Source organism: Chrysemys picta, chromosome 13, assembly GCF_011386835.1.
Source record: "Chrysemys picta bellii isolate R12L10 chromosome 13, ASM1138683v2, whole genome shotgun sequence".
Taxonomy (NCBI): domain Eukaryota; kingdom Metazoa; phylum Chordata; order Testudines; family Emydidae; genus Chrysemys; species Chrysemys picta.
The window spans coordinates 9,899,107-9,927,103 of NC_088803.1; the positions used below are offsets into that span (position 1 = coordinate 9,899,107).

A 27,997-nucleotide genomic window follows, 5' to 3' on the forward strand; every position below is an offset into this window, starting at 1 on the left:
TACAGCCCATTTCTTCGGATTCATAGAATGGAACATATATTGAGGAGATATATATACACACATACAGAGAGCATGGACAGGTGGGAGTTGTCTTACCAACTCTGAGAGGCCAATTAAGTAAGTGGAAAAAGAACGTTTGAAGTGATAATCAAGCTAGCCCAGTACAGACAGTTTGATAAGAAGTGTGAGAATACTTACAAGGGGAGATAGATTCAATGTTTGTAATGGCTCAGCCATTCCTGGTCTCTATTCAAGCCTAAGTTGATTGTATCTGGTTTGCATATCAATTCAAATTCATCAGTTTCTCATTGGAGTCTGTTTTTGAAGCCTTTCTGTAGCAAAATTACCACCCTCAGGTCTGTTATTGAGTGACCAGACAGGTTAAAGTGTTCTCCTACTGGTTTTTGAATGTTATGATTCCTGATGTCAGATTTGTGTCCATTAATTCTTTTGCGTAGAGACTGTCCGGTTTGGCCAATGTACATGGCAGAGGGGCATTGCTGGCACATGATGGCATATATCACATTGGTAGATGTGCAGGTGAACGAGCCCCTGATGGTATGGCTGATGTGATTAGGTCCTATGATGGTGTCACTTGAATAGATATGTGGACAGAGTTGGCATCGGGCTTTGTTGTAAGGATAGGTTCCTGGGTCAAGTGTTTTTGTTCAGTGGTGTGTGGTTGCTGGTGAGTATTTGCTTCAGGTTGGGGGGTTGTCTGTAAGCGAGGGCAGGTCTGTCTTCCAAGATCTGTGAGAGTGAAGGATCATCTTTCAGGATAGGTTGTAGATCTTTGATGATGTGCTGGAGAGGTTTTAGTTGGGGGCTGAAGGTGATGGCTAGTGGTGTTCTGTTGTTTTCTTTGTTGGGCCTGTCTTGTAAGAGGTGACTTCTGGGTACTCGTCTGGCTCTGTCAATCTGTTTTTTCACTTCAGCAGGTGGGTATTGTAGGTTTAAGAATGCTTGATAGAGATCTTGTAGGTGCTTGTCTCTGTCTGAGGGATTGGAGCAAATGCGGTTGTATCTTAGAGCTTGGCTGTAGACAATGGATCGTGTGGTGTGTCCTGGATGGAAGCTGGAGGCATGTAGGTAAATATAGCGGTTAGTAGGTTTCCGGTATAGGGTGGTATTTATGTGACCTTCGCTTATTAGCACAGTAGTGTCCAGGAAATGAACCGCTTGTGTGGATTGATCTAGGCTGAGGTTGATGGTGGGATGGAAATTATTGAAATCATAGTAGAATTCCTCAAGGGCTTCTTTTCCATGGGTCCAGATGATGAAGATGTCATCAATGTAGCACAAGTAGAGTAGGGGCGTTAGGGAACGAGAGCTAAGGAAGCGTTGTTCTAAGTCAGCCATAAAAATGTTGGCATACTGTGGGGCCATGCATCTGATGAAGTGGGCTGTAGCCCACGAAAGCTTATGCTCAAATAAATTTGTTAGTCTCTAAGGTGCCACAAGTACCCCTGTTCTTTTTGCGGATACAGACTAACACAGCTGCTACTCTGAAACCTGTCATTATGCAAGGCACTGCATTTAGCCGTATGGAGTGGAAATCCATCAACTTCATGAAAAAACTCATACAGATACAGACAGACATCATCTTCCTTTCCAAATGCAAACAGATGGACATCATAGCAAAAGGACTAAAGGTAAAAAATCCATTACAATCTACATATCACACAGACTATGCTGAGAGACTGTGTCACACACTCTCAAAGAAACTGCGAAACCATCTGATCAGCATCCTATACAGCAAACAGGGAAAGATTAAGAATGAGCTCTCAGAACTGGATACTCTCATAAAAAAACAACCTTCCACATAAACTTCCTCATGGATAGACTTTACGAAAACTAGACAAGCCATTTACAAGACAAACTTTGCCTCTCTACAAAGGAAAAAGGACACTAAACTATCTAAACTGCTACATGCCATAAGCAGCCACAACAGTAGTTCCCTTAACCCACCCAGCAATATTGTTAATCTTTCCAGCTATACTCGTAGCCCAGCAGAAGAGTCTGTCCTATCTTGGGGCCTCTCCTTTTGTCCCTCCAGACCCACGAACATGATACAGTTCTGTGGTGACCTAGAATCCTACTTTCGACGTCTCTGACTCAAAGAATATTTCCAACATACCTCTGAACAGCATACTAACCCACAGAATCGTCCCTACCAACACTACAAAAAAAAAAAAAAGGATTGTGCGTGGACTCCTCCGGACGGTCGAAACAACAGACTGGACTTCTATATAGATTGCTTCTGTCAACATGCAAAGGCTGAAATTGTGGAAAAGCAACATCAGTTGTCCCATAACCTCAGCCGTGCAGAACACAATGCCATCTACAGCCTCAGAAACAACTCTGACATCATAATCAAAAAGGTTGACAAAAGAGGTGCTGTCGTCATCATGAATAAATTGGAATATGACCAAGAGGCTGCTAGACAGCTCTCTAACACCACATTCTACAGCCCATTATCCTCTGATCCCACTGAGGATTACCTAAAGAAACTACACCATCTGCTAAAAAAACTCCCTGACAAAGCACAGGAACAAATCTGTACAGACACATGCCTAGAACCCCGACCAGGTGTATTCTATTTGCTACAAAAGATCCATAAACCTGGAAATCCTGGACGTCCCATCATCTCAGGTATTGGCACCCTAACATCAGGATTGTCTAGCTATGTGGACTCTCTCCTCAGGCCCTACGCTACCAGCACTCCCAGCTATCTTCGAGACACCACTGACTTCCTGAGGAAACTACAATCCATCAGTGATCTTCCAGAAAACACCATCCTGGCCACTATGGACGTAGAAGCCCTCTACACCAATATTCCACACAAATATGGACTACAAGCTATCAGGAACAGTATCCCCGATAATGTCACAACTAACCTGGTGGCTGAACTTTGTGACTTTGTCCTCACCCACAACTATTTCACATTTGGGGACAACATATACCTTCAAGTCAGGGGCACTGCTATGCGTACCCGCATGGCCCCACAGTATGCCAACATTTTTATGGCTGACTTAGAACATCGCTTCCTTAGCTCTGGTCCCCTAACACCCCTACTCTACTTGCGCTACATTGATGACATCTTCATCATCTGGACCCATGGAAAAGAAGCCCTTGAGGAATTCCACCATGATTTCAATAATTTCCATCCCACCATCAACCTCAGCCTAGATCAATCCACACAAGCGGTCCATTTCCTGGACACTACTGTGCTGATAAGCAATGGTCACATAATTACCACCCTATACCGGAAACCTACTGACCGCTATATTTACCTACATGCCTCCAGCTTCCATCCAGGACACACCACACGATCCATTGTCTACAGCCAAGCTCTAAGATACAACCGCATTTGCTCCAATCCCTCAGACAGAGACAAGCACCTACAAGATCTCTATCAAGCATTCTTAAACCTACAATACCCACCTGCTGAAGTGAAAAACAGATTGACAGAGCCAGACGAGTACCCAGAAGTCACCTCCTACAAGACAGGCCCAACAAAGAAAACAACAGAACACCACTTGCTGTCACCTTCAGCCCCCAACTAAAACCTCTCCAGTGCATCATCAAAGAACTACAACCTATCCTGAAAGATGATCCCTCACTCTCACAGATCTTGGGAGACAGACCTGCCCTCGCTTACAGACAACCCCCCAACCTGAAGCAAATACTCACCAGCAACCACACACCACTGAACAAAAACACTGACCCAGGAACCTATCCTTGCAACAAAGCCCGATGCCAACTCTGTCCACATATCTATTCAAGTGACATCATCATAGGACCTAATCACATCAGTCATGCCATCAGGGGTTCGTTCACCTGCACATCTACCAATGTGATATATGCCATCATGTGCCAGCAATGCCCCTCTGCCTTGTACATTGGCCAAACCAGACAGTCTCTATGCCAAACAATTAATGGACACAAATCTGACATCAGGAATCATAACATTCAAAAACCAGTAGGAGAACACTTTAACCTGTCTGGTCACTCAGTAACAGACCTGCGGGTGGCAATTTTGCAACAGAAAAGCTTCAAAGACAGACTCCAATGAGAAACTGATGAATTTGAATTGATATGCAAACCAGATACAATCAACTTAGGCTTGAATAGAGATTGGGAATGGCTGAGCCATTACAAACATTGAATCTATCTCCCCTTGTAAGTATTCTCACACTTCTTATCAAACTGTCTGTACTGGGCTAGCTTGATTATCACTTCAAACGTTTTTTCACTTACTTAATTGGCCTCTCAGAGTTGGTAAGACAACTCCCACCTTTTCATGCTCTCTGTATGTGTGTATATATATATCTCCTCAATATATGTTCCATTCTATGCATCCGAAGAAGTGGGCCCATGAAAGCTTATGCTCAAATAAATGTGTTAGTCTCTAAGGTACCACAAGTACTCCTGTTCTTTTTAGTGAAAATAAAGATACTCCTTTTAACAAAAGATGTTTAACTTCCCTCAGAAAATACACCAACTTGCTTTAGATTTATACAAAGCAGTGAATGTCCTATCCCCAACACTGGCAATAAAAGTGTAAAGGAAAGAAATTATGTATCATCCAGCCCGCCTTCTTTTTTCCCCCCAGAAGACAACAGTGAGGTTGTAAAACTCCCTTCTAACTGTTTTGAAGATAAGCTCATTTCTGAATTCTTTGGCTAACAGTGAATACAAAGATACATCTTTAACAAAAGATGGTCTCCTTCTCTCAAAAAACACTGGCTTGCTTTTTATACTTTTTCCAAAAGGAAAGTTCTGTAAAGAAATTATACTTCTTTTACAAGCAGAGGCCCCTCTTCTAAGATAAAGATAATGACCAACAACTCCAGGGTTAAAAACACCGACCCTCAGAAAGCCCCCAAGCCATAAAATGACTTTAGCTGTAAAGTTTGTAAAGGGTGAAAGTCCTATTCCCAGCATGGACAATAAATTTCAAAAGAACCTATATTAGCAGGTTCTTACAGTGGATGACACTAAGAAAGCAGCTTATACAAAAATCAGCTCCTTTTTTCAAATAAAAAAGGAAAACCTTATATTTTACAACAAAGAGATACCTCTCCTAAGATAAACACCCACGCTGGTTATCTGAAGAAACACAAGCCCTCAATAAACCATAAAACCCAGCATTGAATGAGCTGTAACGTAACAAGGTGTCTTCTTTAGGAATATTTTGTAGAAGTTCAGTGACATAAAAATGTTAAAGATACATTAGCCTATCCTTTGAAAAATAGTGTTTTTAAAGTACCAAAACAACAACAAAGTAGAATATGAAAACTGTCACAATTGATGGGAGTTTCCATATGTGTTTCAATAAAAAAAGAAGTTAGCATGCAGTGAGGACAATTTGAAGCAGCATATTTTTTAAAAAACTCTTAAATTTTGCAAGAAAAACACCTGCTTAAAATTAAATAACAGAAGCCTAAAAAGATGCTAAGTTTACTCAATTTCCATAACTAAATAATGGTAATCTCTGCAACACAAAGATCTTAGTCCAACTGACTTACCTGGTAAGGTAAACCTCCTTCTCCACCCCGCCCCCCCAGACCCAGTAAAATTAGGTTATACGGGAATGTAAATTGTGAAGAAATAAGTTCGTGGAGGATCAGGAATATAATACAAAACCCTCACGTAAAGAAGGGTTTTACAATAATAAAATAAAATGGAAAGACAGGTTATAGCTTTCTACATGGTTAGGTGGGGTCTTTAAAATATAGTGTTATTTAGTTTTTTAAACTTTTGTGTAAACAAATTGCCTAGAATACCAAAAGCGCTCTACTTGTAAATCGTAAAGATAGCTTTGAAAGTCAAGGGTGTGGTTAAGAATCTCCTCTCCTCTCCCTATCCCCCAACACACACACACACACACACACACACACACACACACACACACACACACACACACACACACACACACACAGGGAAATGAAGAGTTTTACAATAAAACAATTAAAAAGACAAAAGCCACAGCCATAGAGAACAGGGCATGAGGATAAGAGAGCTGTTCTGCGGTTTTAGGAGAATATTGATAACTGAGTGAAATCTCTTTTAGCGACGGTTTTGTAGGCAGCCATTCTTTGTGAGTTGTTATGCTTGTGCACAGGCGAGCATTTGTCATTCAGAATCCCTTCCCCACTCTACGAGGTATTATCTCCCCCGTCCAACAGCCGATCATAAATAATATTAACAAAAACACAGAGGAATTACATACTTGAAGATATGTTGTAGCGGTGCCTGCAAAGCAACAATTACAATTTTGATTATTATTATCTTGTCTCGACAACTTAGAGAATTTTTTGTTGTGTTTTTATAAAACACTTTTATGCAAACTGTAACCCTAAATGCTGTACAGCATTAAATAATATGCACCAGTAGATGAAAGACCTGAGACATTGCTGAAAACAGAGGTGTCATGATCACTAAAGTCCTAATGCAGAGGGCCTGCAGGAAAATTAAAAGGCACAGCCAAAGCAGAAGATGGTATCATTTAAGAGGGTTTCTGGAGCTACTTTGCAATGGCCCAGATGCTCCAACAGCCTATCCCTCACGCACAAGTAGCCAGGGGCCCTTGTTAGAGGAACAGGCCGTCCATATATTTCTTGTCATTGAAAAACTAGAACCTAACTACAAGTATACAACGGGTTCAACCTACTTCTCTTTTGACAACCACCCCCACCCTTGAGCTCCATAAAAACACGCTTCACACTGACATTTTAAACTGACATTTTATTTTTACAATATGCCGTGTTTTGTTCCCAGACCACGCTCTGACTTTTATCTAACGTGTATCTGTCAGTTTGATGATTTCATCTAATGCTCTATCTGGTTCCTCCACCTCTGTCATGTTGTCCACCAACGCTGCTATGAAACCGAAATGTTCCTGGGTTAAACTGGGTCACTGCAGCTCACATCCCAATGTAATGATGGTATTTAAAAAATGATTCATACACAAATGACCACAAAAAATTACCACTAATTTCTTTAATTTTACAATTCACATCATCTACAGACCAGTTTACACAGAACAGACCTGGGATGGGTTCGGAGCTGGTGCCCCTCAGAGAGGAAAGGTCCCATCTCACATTTCCCATCACCACTGGCAGCAGAAGGAAATGCATAGAGAGTGGCTGGATTCTAGTGATTTGTTTAACTAACTGCCCTGGTCGGACAGACAGCTCAGACTGCCAGTGACTGGGGCTCCCCTGCCCTGGGTGACAGAGACCCGGGAGAGAAGGAAACACTCCCAGGGACAGGATTCCATAAAACTCTGTGTTGATTCCAGAGGACACAAACCAGCCTGTGAAATTAACAAGAAAAGAGGGCAGATGGCGGGGAGGGAAGGGGACTTTAACTACCCAGACAGCTGCTGGAAAAGTAATACAACAAGACACAAGATTTCCCATAAGTGCCTGGAATGTCTTGGGGACAACTTTTTGTTTCAGAAGGTGGAGGAAAAACCGAGAGGGTTTAGACTTGAATCTGCGGGAAGGAATTGGTTGTGAATCTGAAGGTGGAAAGCAATTTAGGCTAAAGTGACCCTCAAATGATAGAATTCCTGATCCTAACGAAAGGAAGGAGTGAGAGGAGCAGAATCAGAACAATGGACTTCAAAAAACAGACTAACCAGTTCAGAAGAGTATAGGTGACGTCCCAGGTGAAGAAAATCTAAGGGCTAACGTAGTTCAGGAGAGCTGGCAGTTTCTGAAAGGGGCAATATTAAAGGCACAACTACAAACTATCCCTATACAAAGCAAAGATGGTCAATATGGCTCCAACAGAAATTCTTTAATGTCGTGAAAATCCATAAAGAGGAAATTTGAAAACTTACTAAGGGGGAGTACAAAAGACTAGAACTAGCATGTAGAAACAAAATTGGAAAGGCTAGGGCAGAAAATGAGTTTCACCTCACAAGGGACCTACCAGGGGATCGGTGACAGGTCCCAGAGGACTGGAGAAGGGAAAATGTAGTACATATCTTTCAAAAGAGGAACAAAGAGAATGCAGGGAATTGTAGACTAGTCAGCCTAACTTTGATACCTGGAAAGATACTGGATCAAATTATTAAACAATCATTTAGGAAGCCACGGCCTAGAGGATAATAGGGTTACAAGGAATAGCCAACATGGATTTGACAAGAGCAAATCATGACAAATCAACCTAATGTCCTTCTTTAACACAGTTACTGGCATGGTGGATGGGGGGACACAGTAGACATGATGTATCTTGATTTTAGTCAGGCTTTTGACACAATGCCACCAAACATTCTCATGAATAAACTAAGGGAATTACTATAAGGTGCTGGGAGAAACAGTCAAAAGTTTGTACTCAAAAACTATCAATGGTTGTGTGTCAAACTGGGAGAACGATTCTAGTGGAGTCCTGCAGGGGTCAGTCCTGAGTCACGTACTATGCAATATTTTCATTAATGGCTTAGAGTATGGAGTGGAGAATATAAATATAATATTTGCAGATGACATCAGGTCGAGAGGGACTACAAATACTTTCGAGTACAGGACTAGATATTGAAACAAAGTTGACGAATTAGCAAATTGGTCTGGAATCAATAAGATGAAATTCAATAAAGACAAGTGCAAAGTGCTACACTTAGGAAGGAAAAATCAAATGCAGAGCTACAAAATGGGGAATCTCTGGCTAGGTGCTAGTAGTGCTGAAAATGATCCGGAAGCTATAGTGGATCACACATTGAATATGAGTCAGTAGTGTGATGCGGTTGGGGAAAAGGTTAGTATCATTCTGGGGGGTATTAATAGGAGTGTCCTATGTAAGACACTGAGGTAATTGTCCCACTCTACTTGGCACTGGTGAGTACATCTCATGTGCAGAAAGAGTAGCAAATATGGCAGGCGACCAGCTTGGCTTAACAGAGAAATCTTTGGTGAGTTTAAACACCAAAAGGAAGTTACAAGAAGTGGAAACTTGGACAGATGACTAGTGAGGAGTATAAAAATATTACTCGAGCATGCAGGGGTGTAATCGGGAAGGCCAAAGCACAACTGGAGTTGCATCTTGCAAGGGATGTGAAGGGTAACAAGAAGGGTTTCTACAGGTATGTTATCAAGAAGAAGAAGGTCAGGGAAAGTGTGTGACCCTTACTGAATGGGGGAGGCAACCTAGTGACAGATGATTTAGAAATAGCTGAAATACTCAATGCTTTTTTTGTCTCAGTCTTCACAGACAGGGTCAGCCCCCAGACTGCTGCACTGGGTAGCACAGTATGGGGAGGAGGTGAGCAGCCCTTAGTGGTGAGAGAACAGGTTAACGGCTATTTAGAAAAGCTGGACAGGCACAAGCCCATGGGGCCGGATGCAATGCATCCGAGGGTGGTGAGGGAGTTGGCTGATGTGATTGCAGAGCCATTGGCCATTATCTTTGAAAACTCACGGCAATCGGTGGATGTCCTGGACGACTGGAAAAAGGCTAATATAGTGCCCTTCTCTTAAAAAGGGAAGAAGGAGAATCTGGAAAGGTACAGCTTTATCTCAGTGCCTGGAAAAATCATGAAGCAGGTCCTCAAGGAATCCATTCTGAAGCACTTGGAGGCCAGGAAGGTGATCAGGAACAGTCAACATGGATTCACCAAGGCCAAGTCATGCCTTACCAACTAGATTTCCTTCTGTGATAAGATAACTGGCTCTGTAGATATGGGGAAAGCAGTGGATTTTGATACAGTCTTCAACATTATTCTTGCCAGCAAGTTAAAGAACTATGGATTGGATAAATGGACTACAAGGTGGCTAGATCATCGGGCTCAACAGGTAGTGATCAACGGCTCAATGTCTAATTGGCAGCTGGCATCAAGTGGAGTTCCCCAGGGGTTGGTCCTTGGGCCAGTTTTATTCAGCATCTTCATTAATGATCTGGAGGATGGCATGGATTGCACCCTCAGCAAATTCGTGGATGACATTAAGCTTGTGGGGGAGGTACATACGCTGGAAAGTAGGGATAGGGTCCAGAGTGACCTAGACAAATTAGAGGATTGGGCCAAAAGAAATCTGATGAGGTTCAACAAGGACAAGTGCAGAGTCCTGCACTTAGGATGGAAGAATCCCATTCACCGTTACAGGCTGGGGATCATCTGGCTAAGCAGCAGTTCTGCAGAAAAGGACCTGGGGATTACTGTGGATGAAAAGCTGGATATGAGTCAACAGTGTGCCCTTGTTGCCAAGAAGACTAATGGAATATTGAACTGCATTAGTAGGAGCATTGCCAGCAGATTGAGGGAAGTGATTATTCCCCTCTATTTGGCATTGGTCAGGCCATATCTGGAATATTGTGTCCAGTTTTGTGCCGCACACTACAGAAAGGATGTGGACAAATTGGAGAGAGTCCAGCGGAGGGTACAAAAATGATTAGGGTGCTGGGGCACTTATGAGGGGAGAATGGGGGAACTGGGCTTATTTAGTCTTCAGAAGAGAAGAGTGAGGGGGGATTTGATAGCAGCTTTCAACTACCTGAAGGGGGGTTCCAAAGAAGATGGAGCTCGCCTGTTCTCAGTGGTGGCAGATGACAGAACAAGGAGCAATGGACTCAAGTTGCAGTGGGGGAGGTTTAGGTTGGATATTAGGAAAAACTATTTCACTAGGAGGGTGGTGAAGCACTGGAATGGGTTACCTAGGAAGGTGGTGAAATCTCCTTCCTTAGAGGTTTTTAAGGCCCGGCTTGACAAAACCCTGGCTGGGATGATTTAGTTGGTGTTGATCCTTCTTTGAGCAGAGGGTTGGACTAGATGACCTCCTGAGGTCTCTTCCAACCCTAATATTCTATGCTTCTATGATTCTACTGTGTCCAGTTCTGGGTGCCACACTTTAGGAGAGATGTAGAAAAACTGGAGAGGGTCCGGAGGACAGCCACAAAAATAGTTAAGGGTTTGGAAAACCTGACCTAGAAGGAAAGGTGAAAAAAACAGGGTATGTTTAGTCTAGAGAAGAGGAGGCTAAGGGGGAACCTGAGAACAATCTCCCAATATATTAAGAGCTGTTCTAAAAAGTATGGGGGTCAATTGTTCTCCATGTCCGCTGACGCTAGGAAAACAAGTAATGAGCTTCATCTGCAGCAAGGGAGATTGTGGTTAGTCATAGGAAAAAACTTTCTAACCCTAAATGGAGTTAATCTCTGGAATAGGATCGCAAGAGAGGTTGTAGAATCCCCATCACTGAAGGTTTTTAAAGCCAGATTAGACAAAAACCTGTCAGGGATGTTCTAAGTTGACATGGTCCTGCCTCACAAGAGGAGGATAGACCAGGTGACTGCTTGATATCCCTTCCAGGGTGATATTTCTATGATTCTACTCTATGAAATGTCTTCTGAGATGAAATCCCCTGTGCTTTGTTCCCCTCCATTGTCCATTATCTGGCGACCAGCTAGCCAGAGTCCAGGGAGTTCTGAAACATTACACCGAGAAAATAAAGCTGGTCTTGAAAGCTTTCTAAGAACCAGGAGAAGAAGGAAATTACTTAGCTCATGGGGAATGGAGAAATAACAAATTTGCAGAGAAAGATGTAGACATTTAATAGTCTTGCTGGTGCAGGCCACAGGCGGTGCGGTGGGGGGTGGGCGGTTTGCAACCACAAATGCCCCTCCCCAGATTAGCTACTTAGCTTATACTGACCATGCTAACATGGACTGAGCATGCTGGGTAGTACTGCTGAAACCGGCTGCCCTCATTCTGCGCCCCCACTATGGGCAGGCATGGGTCATCTCTGTCGGGGACCATCAATCCCGACCTGTAGACCCACCATCCCAGTCCAGAACTCTGACTCTCAGAGAGCTCCATTTGTGCTCCCCAATGTCTGACTCTGAGAACTGTTTCCATTCATGACACGGCCGTGCGTGGGGATGCACCTTTCACTGCCACGGAGACAAGGAGATATCCCTGCTCAGATGTTCAGCTTGACAGTCAGGCCTCAGGGATGATAGCCTGCTACAGATGGAAGGGTTTTACCATTCAGGCCATGGACACTGGGGGTTCATCAACACCACAAAAAAACCCCACTGCAGCCAGTTTCAGAGGCCGAGTCAATTGATCCCTGGGTGCGGACCAGACTGGACACAGCCCCAGCTGTGCAGAGCCCAAGATGCTGAGTGTCTGCACGTGTTGGGGGCCCGTCCTTTCTCCAAGCCATGTGGTGGGGTGTACATGCGCCAGGACAGCCTAGCACCCACCTACGCATTGGGAACCTGACCCTGAGGTTGCCTATCCCCACCCAGCTGGGGCTGTAACCCCTCTGGGCCCAGGCAGAAGGGCTGCCCCCTCCTCAGACAGGCCATGAAGATGCTGCTCATGGGGGATGGGAAGACATCATCTGGGAATGAATAAGGGGTTCTCATGCTCTGTGGGTGCTGTCTGAGTCGTATTAGGGTACCCTGAGGGAGTGGCACGGATGAGAAGACCAGGGAGTTTTATGCATTTATGGGTCATGTCTTCAAACTCTTCTCCACAGCTTTGTGGGCTCAAAACGCCTAATTTACCACAAGAGAAGGTAAAATTTGCAGGTGATCCCATGATTCCTGATGCTGGGGCTTTACGAAATACCAAGGTATTTCAGGAGAGTTTGGACCTTGATGGAGAAATGGGGCCGGGGCCTCAGTGCAATTTTAAGCCACTTTCTGCGGCCCAGAATTGTGGGCGTGTGAGACGTTCAAATGTCTGGACAGCCAGGGTCACATTTCCAAGTGGACACCCCTGTTGTGTGGGGACGTTTGCTCTTATCTCAACCATGCCAGCCATGGGGCAGGCCCAGAGGAACACGGCTCCAGCACCGTCTGTTTAAGGCCTTCCCCATCACCCATCACCATGGTATCAGTGCTCCTCCATGTCCAACGTGGTCTACGTGCTCCCCATCTTCTGGGAGAATTTCTGCCATGGGCTCTGTGGCTGGGCTACAGGAAGTCACAGCAGGGCCCCCATCCCCTTCTTACTGCTCTGAGACGCACACTGGGACAGAAGCAGGGAGCTGAGCCAAGCCAGCGGGTGACTCAGCGTCGGCCGCACTCCCCGCCAAAGGAGCTGCTGCAGCAGAGGAGACGGGTGAGCTCCAGATGAGCCCAGCGCCAGGTGTGCTGGGCTCCAGGCAGGCCCCAGGGGGCCCTGCTCCCAGATGTTGTTGGGCGGGGGGGAAAGAGATGTCCTGTTCCAGAGGGATTTTCCCCTGAGCTCCTTCCTTCAGAGAGAGGTTGTTTTCCAGCCACCAGATCCCTCCCTCTTGCCCCCCATGTGTCAGTGGAGAAATGCTGAGGTTTCTGAGGGCGCCTGCATGGTTGCAGCTCCCCACGAGGGGAGAGCAAACGTGATCTGTGGTTTCCTGCTGACTCTATAAATCCCCCAGTACTGAGGCACGAGCACTGTCACTTTCCCCAGATGGTGACGATGCTGATCCTGATCCTGTTGCCCATGGCCTTTCTCTTGCCCCCCGGGGCTGGGGCTGGTGAGTATGTGGGGGGAAGGGGTCAGGGATCCTGGGGAATGGAGCCAGGAGCTCGCTGGGCTGTTTGCAAATTCTGGATCCTCCCCAGAGTAAGATGCATCTACCAGGGTGATTTCTGGCTCCCAGGACGCAGCTAGGGAAGAGTTTGGAGGTGGGGGTGAAGGAGTTGGGTGGTGGAGCTGGTGTTGAGATAAAGCTCCCGAGAGATACATAGAGAGCCTGAGAACAGGAGAGAGACACAGGGGTACCTTAACTAGGAGCTAGGAGCCAAGACTCCTGGGTTCTATTCCCTGCTTGGGAGTGGTGTGTAGTGATCAGAGTGGAGCTCGGGTATGGTAGTCAGGACTCCTGGGTTCTAGCTCCTTCTTCCTTTGTCTGTGGTGTCATTTTAAATTGAAGCTCTTTAGGGAAGGGACTGACTTTCCCTGAGGGTCTGTGCAGCACTCGGCACAACGGGGATCTCACCTGGGTTGGTGGCACCATATGCAAATAACAGCACCAGACTGTTAAAACAGCCTCGTTCATATGGACGTCAAACTAACATCGATGAGTCGTCTGTTAAATTCAGATGTGAGCTGCACACAAACTTGTATTGCTTTAATTATCCTGATTTTAAATCTCATCTGTAGTTCAACTGGTTCAGCTCTGCCTGTGGCTGCCCTGATATTGATTTAAACTTGGCCAAAGTGTCGGAAACTTCCCAGGGGCCAGTTAACCTCAGAGAACCAGCCTTCATCCCATAGAAGTGCCTCAAGAAGTGCATTTGCACAGGGTTAAAACAAACCATGCAGTCTGGCAATTCCTAATTCCTGCATCTCTCTGATGGTTAGAGACCTTCTCACTTCCACCTCCATCTATCCCTGCCCGGTTTATCTCCATTTGTTCTTCTATCTACATTGTCCTTCAGCTTCCCCAGCTCTTTCCCCCTTCCTGTCCCCTCCACCCTGATGTCTTTACACTGATTGTCTAGCTTTGACTTCATCCACCTGGGCTGAGAAGTTTCAGAGTTGGTCTAAAAAGTTTTTCCCTAGGAAATTTCAACTTTTCATTGAAAACCCCCAAAGTAATTTGTTTTCTAGTAATTTTTTATTAATTTTTAAAAGATATATAGAGAGAGTGAGAAAACAAAGAGCAAAATATACATAAACTTCTCATAATGCATAAATACCTCATAAGATATTAAGTATTTGCTACTTCACCTTAGCTAGGCTTGAAACATTTAGTTATCTGAAATGTGAATGGTTAGAATATCAATCCCTTATTGTATTCCACAATTTACAAACAAAATATGCTTTATAAAAATCCAGCTAGTTAAAGAAAAATTATTAAAGTAAGATAATGGCTAGAAGCAAAATTCAAATGAGAGGGATAGATACAGGGAGCGGAAGGAAGTGGCTAGGGAAGAGGGGGGTTGAGGTGGGAACATGCATTTGATAGGATCATCAGATACTTCCAGGAGAGCATCTCACATCTCTAACAACTTTTCTTGGGAAGCTCTTTCCATGGTAGCCAAGCTTGGGATGTCTATGCTCTAATCTTCGACTGCTGGTTGCTTTTTGGATTTCCGTTTTGGTGGTACTTGTCTTTTCAATGGTGTTAGTGCTCTGCTTAGCCAAAGTCTTTCTGATTTATTCTGCTTCCAGATAACACTCACTAGGTTGAAAATGACATGGTTAATTTTATTTGATGGGGAAAAAACCCACTGTCCCCTTCAATTCCGCCCAAAGCCGACTGGTCTATGAGCATATGGGTTAAGTCAGCACATGCTAGTCACAGCTGACTTAGCAGCGCCTGCATTGTACATTGAAGAGGGGTCCAATGCATCTTCCATATGATTCCTGTGGAATTAATGTTAAATGTAGCTCCAAGGAGCAGTTCAGAGAACTGGCTACAATTTGTTTCCATTTAGTTAGCAGAAAATTATTGTCTAGTTTCTCCTCCCAATGCTTTTTTAGGGGATCAGTGTTTAGTTCAAATTTGCTGGCCAGCTGTGCATAACGTTGCCATCGATCCTGGCAATCTGGGTCACATTTAGAGAAGCAAAAGCAGAAATGAGTGAAGGGCAGCGAAGGCAGCAGGGCTAAATAGATGGGGGGCGGCATGTTTCCCTTGCATACCTCGCCACTCCATCTTAGTCTGTAGTGTGACCAAAATTAAAATTGTTTTGGTGACTAAAAACTTACACATTTTCAGCTGAAAAGTGCTGAAAACTGGGGGGAAATAATCAGTTTTACAAGAAAAATGCCAAAATGTTTGAGGCAAGAAGACGCCTTCTGGGAAACTTTTCATTGTCTAAAAAATCCGATTTTCTGTACAAAAACAGTTTGGAGGGGCAGCTTTGGAGCAGTCCTGGCTTGTCACTGGGGGTTGATGGAAGAGGTGAAACTTCAGCAGGGGACGTGTCAGTGTCGTTCAGGGTGAGACTGACCCCAAAGCTGTTAACTCCGGGCAGTGCATTTGGCACTGATTCTCCACCCAGTGAGGTCAGAGCTTTAGATTTACCTGTCGGCCCCATGGGGTATCCAGTGTGGGGCAGAGCTGAGGAGGGGGCAGGGTTCCAGGCACAGGGATCCCCCAAGGAGAGAATGGGTTGAGACTGTGGAGACTCCCCTTCGGGATGGGGAGCTCGGTTCCTGCCTGGCCCAGGGAGATGATGGGGCTCTTAATATGAACCTGGTCTGCCCCCGGGCAGGGCCGACTCTACCATTTTTGCCACCCCAAGCAAAAAAAAAAAAAAGAAGCCCTTACTGTGCCGCCCCTTAGCATGTGCCGCCCCAGGCACGTGCTTCCTCCGCTGGTGCCTGGGGCTGGCCCTGGCCCTGCCCCCAGGTGAGATCATCGGGGAACAGGAAGCCCAGCCCCAATCCAGACCCTACATGGCCTATCTGTGTATACGATGTGCAGAGTTCCTGGTGAAGACAAACTTTGTGTTGGCAGCCGCTCACTGCAATGGAGAGTAAGTGCTTCTGTGCTGGGGACATCAGGGCAGATTGGGGTTAGCAGGTGATGGGGGAGTCGGGAGCTCTGACGCCATCATAGATTGCAGGGAAGGAGCAGTTAGTAGGAGAGGCTGGGAGAGCAGAGCCCAGGGGTCTGATCTGCTCAGGGGGCGTCGCATGTCTCCAGGGGCCTCTGCAAACCATGGTCCAGATCCAACGCTGGGTAAATCAATGTGGCTATGGCCATTGACACCAGCTGGGGTCTGGCCCATTGCCGACATGGGGAATGGAGGGGCTCAGATCCCCAGGACTTCTCTGCAGGGCTCCGGACAGGGGGTAGCTGGGCATAGACCCATCTGGATCTAGCTGGGAGGGGTCAGCTGGCTGAGGGGAGCTGAGGGCCAGGGGTCAAGGGAAATGAAGGAGTCTGAGATCACTGCCTGAGCGTCCCAGGCTGATCTCCCTCACCCCAGACATCGCTGCTCTCAGGCAGTGACCAACCCATGAGCATCAAGGCAGGGAACCTGGGGGAGTTAGGAGCCATGTTCAATTCCAACTCCCATCGGCTCCCTTGGCAATCCCAACCCTGGCCCCTAGGCTGCATCTTTGCTAGGGAAACAGCTGGTTTATTTCCCCTGGGGTAACGGACACGGGCCAAACCCTGGGGCAGACCTGGCAGTTTGTAGCTGTCCCCCATGTCAGCCGATCGAGTGACCCTTTAGTGGAGATCCTCGTCATTATCTGACCTGCTAACTCTCATTAAAACTGCAGCCTGCCCTGTCCTCACTGGGCCTTTTCCACCTGCTATTTCCCCAGGGGTAGCCACTGCCCCTTCCAAAGACACCTGTTCCCCGTGCCGACAAGGAGAGCGGGTGTTTGTTCATGGGAAGAGAAATTAGAAAATTATGCAGTGAACTGATTTCAGCTGAAATGACAGCTCTGAGTACCTCCTTCTAACCCCCCCTTGACCTGACCTGACCTGACCTGCCGCAGGGCCTAGTGCATTTCGCTTGCTGCCTCTTACCCAGCAATGAATAAAAATGAAGTTGCAAAACAATGAAGTGGTGCCTTCCTGGGAATTGAATGAATGCCCCCAGCCTCGGACTCCCAGCTAACTTGTACCTAGCAGGTGTAACCAGGGTTTTGGGCCCCGTGGGGAATTCACCCCCTGGGTTTGAGTAATTCATGCTGGATCTGCTAAAAATACAAGGGAAATCACAGGTGAAAAAGCAAATCACTGTGTCTGTTGTCAGCTCTCCTGACTCTGGTATCCCACCGCCGACACCTAGTCCAGCTCGCTTACAACAGGAGTGCACTTTAGGCCCACTGGAAGAGAAATCAGTACCAGGGTATTCTTAGTTTCCCTTATACGTCATTCCTCTTCCACTCTGCATCTGTCTGGGGACAGAGGGGTCACAAACAGCAGGCTGGCCAGTCCCCTCCATCAGACATCTCAGCCCAGATGTCAAGGCCTGATCCCAAACAGCCTTTGTGTGTCCCCCCTGCCTGCCTGACACTAATCAGGGGCTATTCAGGCAGGGGGCAAAGAAAATACATGTCAAATCTAGCCCAGTGCTGCAGGGATTAATGGACCAGACACGGCTCTGATGCTCTGGGAAGAGACATCTCAGACTGGGACATGGCACCATCCACTGATGCCTGTTAGTGTCATCTCATTGTTCCCCTGGTTCTTCCCCATCAGCCTGTCTGTATCCACTTGTTTTCTCCTGTCCGATAACTAGACTGTGAGCTACTGGGGACAGGGCCCATCACTGTGTTTTTGTTTGTACAGCACCTGGCACAGTGGGGTCCTGGGCCATAGCTGGGAGTCCACCTAGGTACTACAGTGATACACCTAACAAGTCATGTACAGCGGCAATGGGATCCTTTGCCATGACTGGGTCTTCTAGGTGCTACCATAATACACCTAATAAACACCGTACAGCTGCCAGCACAATGCAGCCCTGGTCATCTGAGAGCCCCGGACATGCTCCATGTCTCAGGTTGGACGCCAGGAACCAGAGTCACCCCAGGGTCCCAGCTCAAGCTGCCATCAGACCTGCAGGTGTCACAGCACCGGGCAGAGCGGTCAATGCTGACTGAGCCAGGGCAGGTGCAGGGAGCAAGCTGGGGCGCTTGGTGAGCTGGGCCCAGTCACACCCCCGTGGTGAGAATCCAGCTGATGCAGTGTTCTCCCTCCAGCCCCAGGGACGCAGACACCTCCCCACGTCCGGGACTGAGTCCTGGAGAACTGATGCTCCACAAAGGATCTAGGGGGGCTTACAGTGAACAAGCAGTGCCATGAGCTCCCCACACACCTCTGGGACAAAACTGACCAGAGCCTGGGCTGTAAAATCAGGGAAGGGATTTTGCCTCTCTATGCAGCACTGGTGAGAGTAAGAGCAGCCCTGGGATGGGGGACAGGCTGGTTTGGGGGAGTGGGGAATGGACTTCGGGTCTTTCCCCTATAGGGGGTGCCAGCTACGATACAACCTCATAGGAGGGGACTGGCTGGTTCTAGGGGTACACAGTGAAATGTGGGGCCTTTCCCCTCTTGGACATATCTGTGCTGCTGTCACTGTTCCAAGCACCTGTAGCTACCAGCAGGGTCCAGACAGCAGGTCGGTCCAGCACTGGTAGGGTGAAATGATGGGTCTAGAATGGATGTATAGGGATGTGCACCAATCTAGACGGGATCTACAGGTAGCTATGTGGGTATGGATAGATCTAGACTGAACAGCATCAATTGAAGTGAATCTAGCAAGAATTTAAATGGAGTGAGTTTGGTATTCATGCATGTATATTGATGTTGAATGGATTCAGAGAGGTTCTGGAATTGTTTTAGATCAGGTGTGGGCAAAATTTTTGGCCCAAGGGCCACATCTGGGTATGGAAATTGTATGGTGGGCCATGAATGCTCATGAAATTGGTGGTTGGTGTGCAGGTGGGCGTGAGGGCTCTGGCTGGGGGCGCGGGCTCTGGGGTTAGGCTGGGGATGAGGCGTTTGGGGTGCAGGAGGATGCTCCAGGCTGGGACCGAGGGGTTTGGAGGGCAGGAGGGGGATCAGGGATGGGGCAGGGGGGTTGGGGCATGGGAGGGGGTCGGGGAGGCAGGCTCCAGGTGGCACTTACCTCAAGCAGCTCCCAGAAACAGAGGCATGTCCCCCCTCCAGCTCCTATGCAGAAGCGCGGCCAGGTGGCTCTGTGCGCTGCCCTGTGCGTAGGCATCACCCCTGCAGCTCCCATTGGCTGTGGTTCCTGGCCAATGGGAACCGCAGGGGCGGCGCTTGGGGTGAGGGCAGCATGCGGAGCCCCTTGGCTGCCCCATGCGTAGGACCGGAGTGGAGTCAGGAGGCTGCTCCCGGGAGCCGTCCAGAGTGGAGCAAGACCCTGATCCCACTCCCCGACTGCAGAACCGGAGTGGGACAAGCCCCAGACCCCGCTTCCCGGCAGGAGCTCGAGGGCCGGATTAAAATGTCTGGAGGGCTGGATGTGGCCCCTGGGCCGTAGTTTGCCCACCTCTGTTCGACAGTGACACTGATATCTGGATGGACAGATCCCACCCCTCATTCATCAGACGTGGCAATTCCAAGAGAGGGATCCAGAGCCAAATAATGGAAGGGCTGAGATTGGATCTACCAATAGGCAGCTACTAACGGATGGAAACAGAGTTAATGCCAGTCAGCGTGAGTTCATGGAGAACAGTCCATGTTCAATGACCATGCTGTCATTTCTGAGCAAGCTTAAAAGTCTGGTTCTTTAAGGTGACTGTGCTGTTGTGATATATACGTGGATTCCCGTAGGGAGTGTGCCCAACTACCACACAACATTCATATTGAGAAATTAGCTCTCTAAACACTCAACATGGTTCCAAAATGGGCTAACTGATTCTCCTCAAAATATGATTCTCACTGGGGAATCAGCATCCACTGGGGTGTTGCTGGTGGGCCCGACGAAGACCTGTTCTGGGCCTGAGGTTATTCGGTATCTGTATCAATCATCTGGAAGTTCATGTAAATTGTTGTTGGGAAAGTCTGCAGAGAACACAAAGATTGGTGGCGTGAAGGATGTCTCCAAGCTACAGAGCTACCTGGGTCACCTGGTGAGTTAGGCGCAATTAGACCTGCACATGAATCCAGCCAAATGCAAGGTCAAACATCGAGGGACAAGGGATGTCGTTCATGCTGGCAGGACAGGAGCTGTGTCTTGGAGAGCAGGGGCTCTGAAAGGGAGCACGGCTGTCAAGGCTACTTCCCCACTCTGAACTTTAGGGTACAAATGTGGGGGCCTGCATGAAAACTTCTAAGCTTAACTACCAGTTTAGATCTAGTCCACTGCCACCACTCCCAATGTGCTAATTCCCTTCCCTGGGTAGCCTTGAGAGACTCTTCACCAATTCCCTGGTGAATACAGATCCAAACCCCTTGGATCTTAAAACAAGGAGAAATTAACCATCCCCCCTCCTTTCTCACACCAACTCCTGGTGGATCAAGATCCAATCCCCTTGGATTTAAAAACAAGGAAAAATCAATCAGGTTCTTAAAAAGAAGGCTTTTAATTAAAGAAAAAGGTAAAAATCATCTCTATAAAATCAGGATGGAAAATAACTTTACAGGGTAATCAAACTTAAAGAGCCCAGAGGAATCCCCTCTAGCCTCAGGTTCAAAGTTACAGCAAACAGAGGTAAACACCCTAGTAAAAGGTACATTTGCAAGTGAGAAAACAAAGATAAAACTAACACACTTTGCCGGGCTGTTTACTTACAAGTTTGAAATACGAGAGACTTGTTCAGAAAGATGTGGAGAGCCTGGATTGATGTCTGGTCCCTCTTAGTCCCGAGAGCGAACAACCACCAAAAAAAACAAAGAACACAAACAAAAGCCTTCCCCCCCCAAGATTTGAGAGTATCTTGTCCCCTTATTGGTCCTTTGGGTCAGGTGTCAGCCAGGTTACCTGAGCTTCTTAACCCTTTACAGGTAAAAGGATTTTGGAGTCTCTGGCCAGGAGAGATTTTATGGTATTGTACACAGGAGGGCTGTTACCCTTCCCTTTATAGTTATGACAATGGCGGAACCCATCTAAACAGGAGATTTCAGTGGAATGCTGGAGCTAAGCAGGCAGATACCATCCTTGGGTGTATAAACCAGGGGATATTCAGTAGCAGGAAGGAGTTGGGGTCACCTCTGGATTAGGCGCCCTTGTGGGACCATGACTGGAGATTTTGTCCAGCTCTAATGTCCACTCCTCTAGCAGGACTTTGACAAATTGAAAAGAGCTACAACAACAAGCTGGCGGGGAGCGCTTCAAGGAGAGTGATCTCCTGAGGGTTTGGGAGGTGAAGAGGGGACTTGGCCCCTCTGTAGGAAACTCCATGGGGTGGGGGTTTTGACAGCAGGGTCTCTTCAGCCTATGTGGCCAAGGCAGGACAAGACCCAATGTCCAGGAGCTGGAGTTAGAAAAGGTCTGGCTGAGACTAATATGCAAATATTAAACATGGAGCCATGGGAACAACTGACCCAGGGCCGTGGTGGAGACAGGAGTTGCTGGGTGGGTTCTGGCTCTGGGTGTCCAACAGGGGGTCAGGTTGGAAGGTCACAATGGTCCCTCCTGCCCTTGAAATATATGAGTCTGAGTATCTATGTGCAGAGAAGCCCAGGGGTGTTTCTTACAACTGTAGTAGGGAGGGGGGAGGGTTAACCACATCTGCAGCCAGGCTGGGTCGGCACCAGAGCAGGGAGGAAACCCCCCACCCTGATGTGGGCACAGCTGTGGCTGGAGGCTTCTCCAATTGGCGTCTCCACCTCTGGGCCATCCGGGGTGGGAGTTTCCGGGCAGCAGGGTACAGGTCCTGTGGTTGCCAGGCCCTGCCCTCCCCTCCCCTCCGCTCCCCACGCCTGATCCATATAAGCCCCGGGGCTCAGGCAGAGGCTCCGAGCCCATCGCTGGATGTCTCTGACAATGCAGCTCTTGATCCTCGTCCTGCTTCCCGTGGCCTTTCTCCTTCTCTCTGGGTCTCAGGCTGGTGACGTGGGGAGCGTGACCCTCCCATATGGGGAGCTGTGGGCAGTGTTTAGGGTCTCCCCCTTGCTCCTGCTGGGGACAAGCGCCTGTATTGAACCCTGCATCCTCTCCTGAGTGTGGCTGGGGCTCTCTCAGCAGCACTAGGGGTCGGGTGGCCAAGCCCCCACAGGCTCCTTTGGGACCCCACTGCCAATCCATGTCCCAGACAGGGAGATTGGCCATGGGGCTAGGCCACTGGGCTGGGACCCAACAAATCTGGGACCATTCTCAGATCTGCCCAGGATCTCTGTGGACAGGGATTTATATGGATTGAGGATGGTCACTGTAATCCCTTAGGCAGGTTTACAAACAATTTCCCTGGGCCTCAGTTTCCCTCTCTGTACAATGTGAAGAATAATTCAGCTTGTGTCAGGATGCTGCCTGGGTCAGTGAAAGGCCTGGAGCAAGGGAGCCCCTGATCTCAGTTAGTTTCTGCGCAACCCCTGGCATAATAGGGGCTTGGTTCTCGGTCTATCTGCCACCCTCATGCAAATAACAGCAATTTGTTTACGGTGAGATTTTCCAACACACCCACCCACCCCAGTGGAAACTTCTTCAGAGGTGATCACAAAACATTTTTTATTTTCCATGGGAAAAAAACCCCAAAGTGGAACTTTTAATTTTTCACCTAAATATTATGCAACACTGGGGGGAAAGAATCTGTTTCACCACAATAATTCAGACATTTTTGAGACGAGGCTTTCTGAGAAAAAAATGATGTTCCTAAAATGTTTGGTGGGTCAGTCTGGGAGCAGCCCTGGCTGGTCACTGTGGGATGGTGGAGAAAAAGCATCCACAAGGGACCTGTTTGTGCCCTTCCAGGTGCTGCCTGGCTTAATCTGGGGTGACTTCGGCCCCCAAAGCTGTTAACTCCAGGCAGTGCAGTTACTGACCCACTCCTGGTGCGTTTGGCACCGATTGTCCACACAGCGAGGACAGAGCTTTAGATTTACCCTCCAGCCCCATGGGGTGTCCAGTCTGGGGGAGAGATGAGGGGGGGCAGAGTTCCAGGCACAGGGATCCTCCAAGGAGAGTATCAGAGGGGATGGGATGATGTTGTGGAGACTCCTCTTTGGGATGGGGAGCTGGGTCCCAGCCCGTCCCAGGGAGATGATGGGGCTCTTTCTATGAACCTGGTCTCTCCCCAGGGGAGATCATCGGGGGACAGGAAGCCAAGCCCCACTCCAGACCCTACATGGCCTATCTGAAAATACAACGCGGAAACAAGAGGTCTCGCTGCGGAGGGTTCCTGGTGGCGGAGAACTTCGTGCTGACGGCTGCTCACTGCAATGGAGAGTAAGCGCCTCTGTGCTGGGGATGTCGGGGCAGGTCGGGCTTTAGCTGGTGATGGGGGAGCCGGGAGCTCTGGTTCCGTTGTAGGTTGCAGGGAAGGAGCAGTTAGTAGGACAGGCTGGGAGAGCAGAGCCCAGGGGTCTGATCTTATCAGGGGGCCTCGGCGTGTCTCTAGGGGCCTCTGCAAACCATGGTCTAGATCCAGCACTGGGTAAACCAATGGGGATAGGGCCATTGACACCAGCTGGGGTCTGACCCATTGCCCAGATCTGCTCCCCCCCCCCCCACCTCCGAGCCAGCCAATCCCCAGCAACGGAGCTGGATCGGAGCTGGCAATGTGTACAGTGGTATGGACTTTTTTGCTGGCAGAAGCTGAGTCTGAGATCTCGGCCTGAGAGCTCCAGGCTGCCCTGTCCCCTCCGTATCACTGTTCATGAGTCAGACCCTCATATGCCCGTCTGCACCTGACATACGCTCCTGCCCCTAACACCCCATGTATTGCTCCTGGGTTTTACAGTGAGATCACTGTCACGCTGGGAGCCCATCGCATTAGTGAACAGGAACGGAGCCAACAGAAAATACCTGTGAGGCGGCAGATCCGGCACCCGCGGTACAACAGAGAGAGCATTAGCAATGACATCATGCTGCTGCAGGTACGGCCTCCATCCCATCACGCTGCCCCCAGTGACCTCACACTGCTGCAGTTACTGGCCCCACCCAATGTTCTCTCTGATTATTACCATCCATGTGCAGAATGAATATTGTTATGTGCACCAATATGGAGGTGATGTGTGGCGGGGGTGGGGCTGAGGGGTTCGGAGCGTGGGAGGGGGCTCAGGGCTGGGGCAGAGGGTTGAGGCGTGGGAGTGAGGGCTCCAGCTGGGGGAGGGGGCTCTGAGGTGGGGCCAGGGATGAGGGGTTTGGGGTGCCGGCTGCCCCAGGGCTGCAGTGGAGAGAGAGGACTCCCCCCAGCCCTCTTTCCCTGAGGAAGCACCTGGGCTGGGGGAGAGTGTCTCTCCCAGCTGCAGCAGCTCCAGGGCTGGGGGAGTCCTCTCCCCCTGTGGCACCCCCAGGATTGGGCAGAGGGGAGAGGCGTCTCTCCCGGACACACCACAGCCCTGGTGCTGGGGGGGGTCACTGCAGCCCCGCAGGCCCCAAGCTCCTCCATCACCACCTCCACCTCACCCCATGCCCGTGAGTGCCGTGTGCACACCTGTGCGGCCCTTGGTGGCCTCCTGCATGGCCGCACAGGCATGCAATTTAGAGGGAACCTAGCCCCCCTCCCATCACCATACCTCCAGTGACCTCACACTGCTGCAGGTACCGCCCCCATCCCATCATTCCACCCCCACTGACCTCACACTGCTACAGGTACTGCCCCCATCCCATCACCCTGCCCCCAGTGACCTCACACTGCTGCAGGTACCGCCCCCATCTCATCATTCCACCCCCAGTGACATCACACTGCTACAGGTACTGCCCCCATCCCATCACCCTGCCCCCAGTGACCTCACACTGCTGCAGGTACCACCCCCATCCCATCACCCCGTCCCTTGAGTCTTGAGTTTTTGAGTTCTTTTCATCACACACACACACCCTCTGACTGCACTTCATGGGCTGTGTCATTCCCCTCCCCTCTTTGCCCCAACAGCTGCATCACAAGGCCCGTCTGACCAAGGAGGTGGGATTGATTGATTTGACTTCTGCTCATCGCAGAGTGAGCCCAGGGACCATGTGCAGCGTGGCTGGCTGGGGGAAGACCAGCTTGACCGATACAACCAACACCCTTCAGGAAGTGAACCTGTCAGTGATAAGCGATAAGACCTGTTACAACCGGTACCATTACTATTACCCCTCCAGCATGCTGTGTGCAGGGGACCCTGACGACCAGAAGTCAATTTATTCTGTAAGTGGCTGATTGGCTTGGGCTCCTGCTGCTGGTTGTCCTTTCTCAGCCGCTTTGTGGGGTCAGCCAGGGCTGACAGGGGCCTGGCAAGTGCAGTGGGACCTGAACCCTGCTGATTATCTAGCCCTAAATGACTAGACCATGGTACCATGCCTAGCCTACTGCAGAGCCTTCCACCCAGGTCGTACACTGACACCTTCACCTCCTTATTGTCACACATTGGCTAGGGGTATCATGCAGCAGCTCCCTGCCCGATTTACATGCCGCGGGAGTGTGGAAAGAATGACACAGGGTGGCAGGGTCCAAATAATGACATTCATTAATCATGCACAACCCATGAGGCCTGGCTCCCAGCCCACGGCTGCTGTGCTCGGGTTCTGGTAATGTAGGGGACATAGGACACTGTGAGCCCCACTGGAGGGCTCCCACGCTGTTGACAGGGACACCACCCAATTCCTGTGCACTACAGCTGGTGACAACCCCAAGCTGGCTCTTTCAATCTTTCAAATCCTAGACGAGCCCCTCCTAGGAGTCATGGCATGGCCAGAACAGACCAGATCATCCAGTCTGAAAATCTGTAGCTCATAGGCCACCAACTCTGCCCAGCATCCGCACACTAGAACCAACAGCCAAAATGTGACCAAGGCATCACGGCCCCCAGGCAGGGCTTCACTTTTAATAAAAGAGGTGTCAGGACTTCAGCAATTAGTTGCCGGGGCTCAAGCAATTTATTACATTCACACCTGATGCAGCAAGACCAGAGGTGCCGGGGCTATGAACCGCCAAGTCTAGCGATGCTGGGGCTCGGCCCTGGCACAAATTAAGCGCTGCTCACTGGAGACAGGCAGAGAACAGGAGGGATTGAGGGGCAACCAATGCCCGAGACCCCACAATGGCAGGAAATGGATTAGGAGAGATGTGCCCAGGTGGTTGCAACAGGTGACTCATGCCCCAGAGGAAGGTGACCCCCCGCAAGGTCCCCACCACTCTGACCTGGGGGGAAGATTCCTTCCCAGCCCACAACGTGTCCATCACTCAAACCCTGGCCTGTGAGCAAGCTCCTGAAAGGCAGAATCCTCTCCATCACCTCAGAGCACCAGCCAGCGTCCAATCCTCAGCCCTGGCCACTTTGCAGGTTTCAGACCAACCCCCACCACCTACACCACTTTTATCCTTTCAGCCCAAGCACATGGAAAGTTACTGGTAAAAGATGGAGTCTTAGGTCATAAGTCTTTATCCTATGTCCTTACATGCCTTGCTGAGTCACTGGGACTCCATTGTCCATATGCCCTTTCGGGAGCCCTCTGAAGGGGTCCATTGATATCTTAATGGGCCATCAACACATGGCTGGCTAGTCCTGATGTAAATCTGCCTGGTGTGTGTCACCCAAGAGCAAAACGTATTTGAGATACACCTAGTCAGTATTCATAACTTCAGACACAACCATGATACGTGAATGTAAACAGGATAATCACACTTAACAGATTATAACCTTTACAAGGATACCTTACACGACATGCTCCATACAAGATTGATTGCAATTTTGTAACAATGGCGACTGAATTATTGCAACTAATCATCTTTCTTTTTATACAGCATCACACAGGAGGTCAGACTAGATAATCACAATGGTGCTTCTGGTCTTAGATTCTATGAATCCCCCATCTTGGGCTTTTCAGTGTTAATTCATTTCTTTTTTGAGGATGCTCTGGCTTTAATGACCCAAACAGCCCTGGAGTCCTGGGTATGATCAGTGCATTAAAACTCATCTCCTTGTTTATTCTGGGGCAGGGCGATTCTGGAGGCCCGCTTGTGTGCTGTGGAGTAGCCGAGGGCATCGTCTCCAAGGTCATCAAGAACAGCACCGCTCCTCCTGCTGTGTACACGCGGATTTCCCACTTCATGCCTTGGATCACTGACACCATGAGAGGAATCTAGCAACACAGAGCCCATGGCCAGCCACAGCCTTCTGCTACGCAACCTGCTCCTGGAAACATGTGATCAGACTTCCCCGTTAGTCTGGGCCCAGCTGCTCATTGATTTATGGTCAACATAGTCCTTGTGGCCAGATCAGAGATGGTGCCCTGTAATGGGGAAAGGCCCGGGTCCCATTCCCCACCCCTTTGAGCCAGCCAGTCCTCCACCCTGGGGCCGGACTGGAGCTGCCACCCCCTAGAGAGACCACATACCACGTTCCTTTCAGCTTGTATCCTGGATAGTCTCTTTAAAGCACTGAGGAAAATATGCAACGTTCCCTGCTCTGTGGGTCACAGATACAGCTTGTGATGCACTAAATGGCTTTTTGCAGCAGCTGCTGTTGGTATCTGGACT

The 27,997-nt window shown here is 48.7% G+C and overlaps 1 pseudogene; it reads left to right on the top strand.

Moving 5' to 3' along the window:
- The first annotated feature begins 13,272 nt into the window (after positions 1 to 13,272).
- LOC101934972 (mast cell protease 1A-like) lies at positions 13,273 to 27,979 on the top strand (annotated as a pseudogene).
- The last annotated feature ends 18 nt before the right edge of the window (positions 27,980 to 27,997 follow it).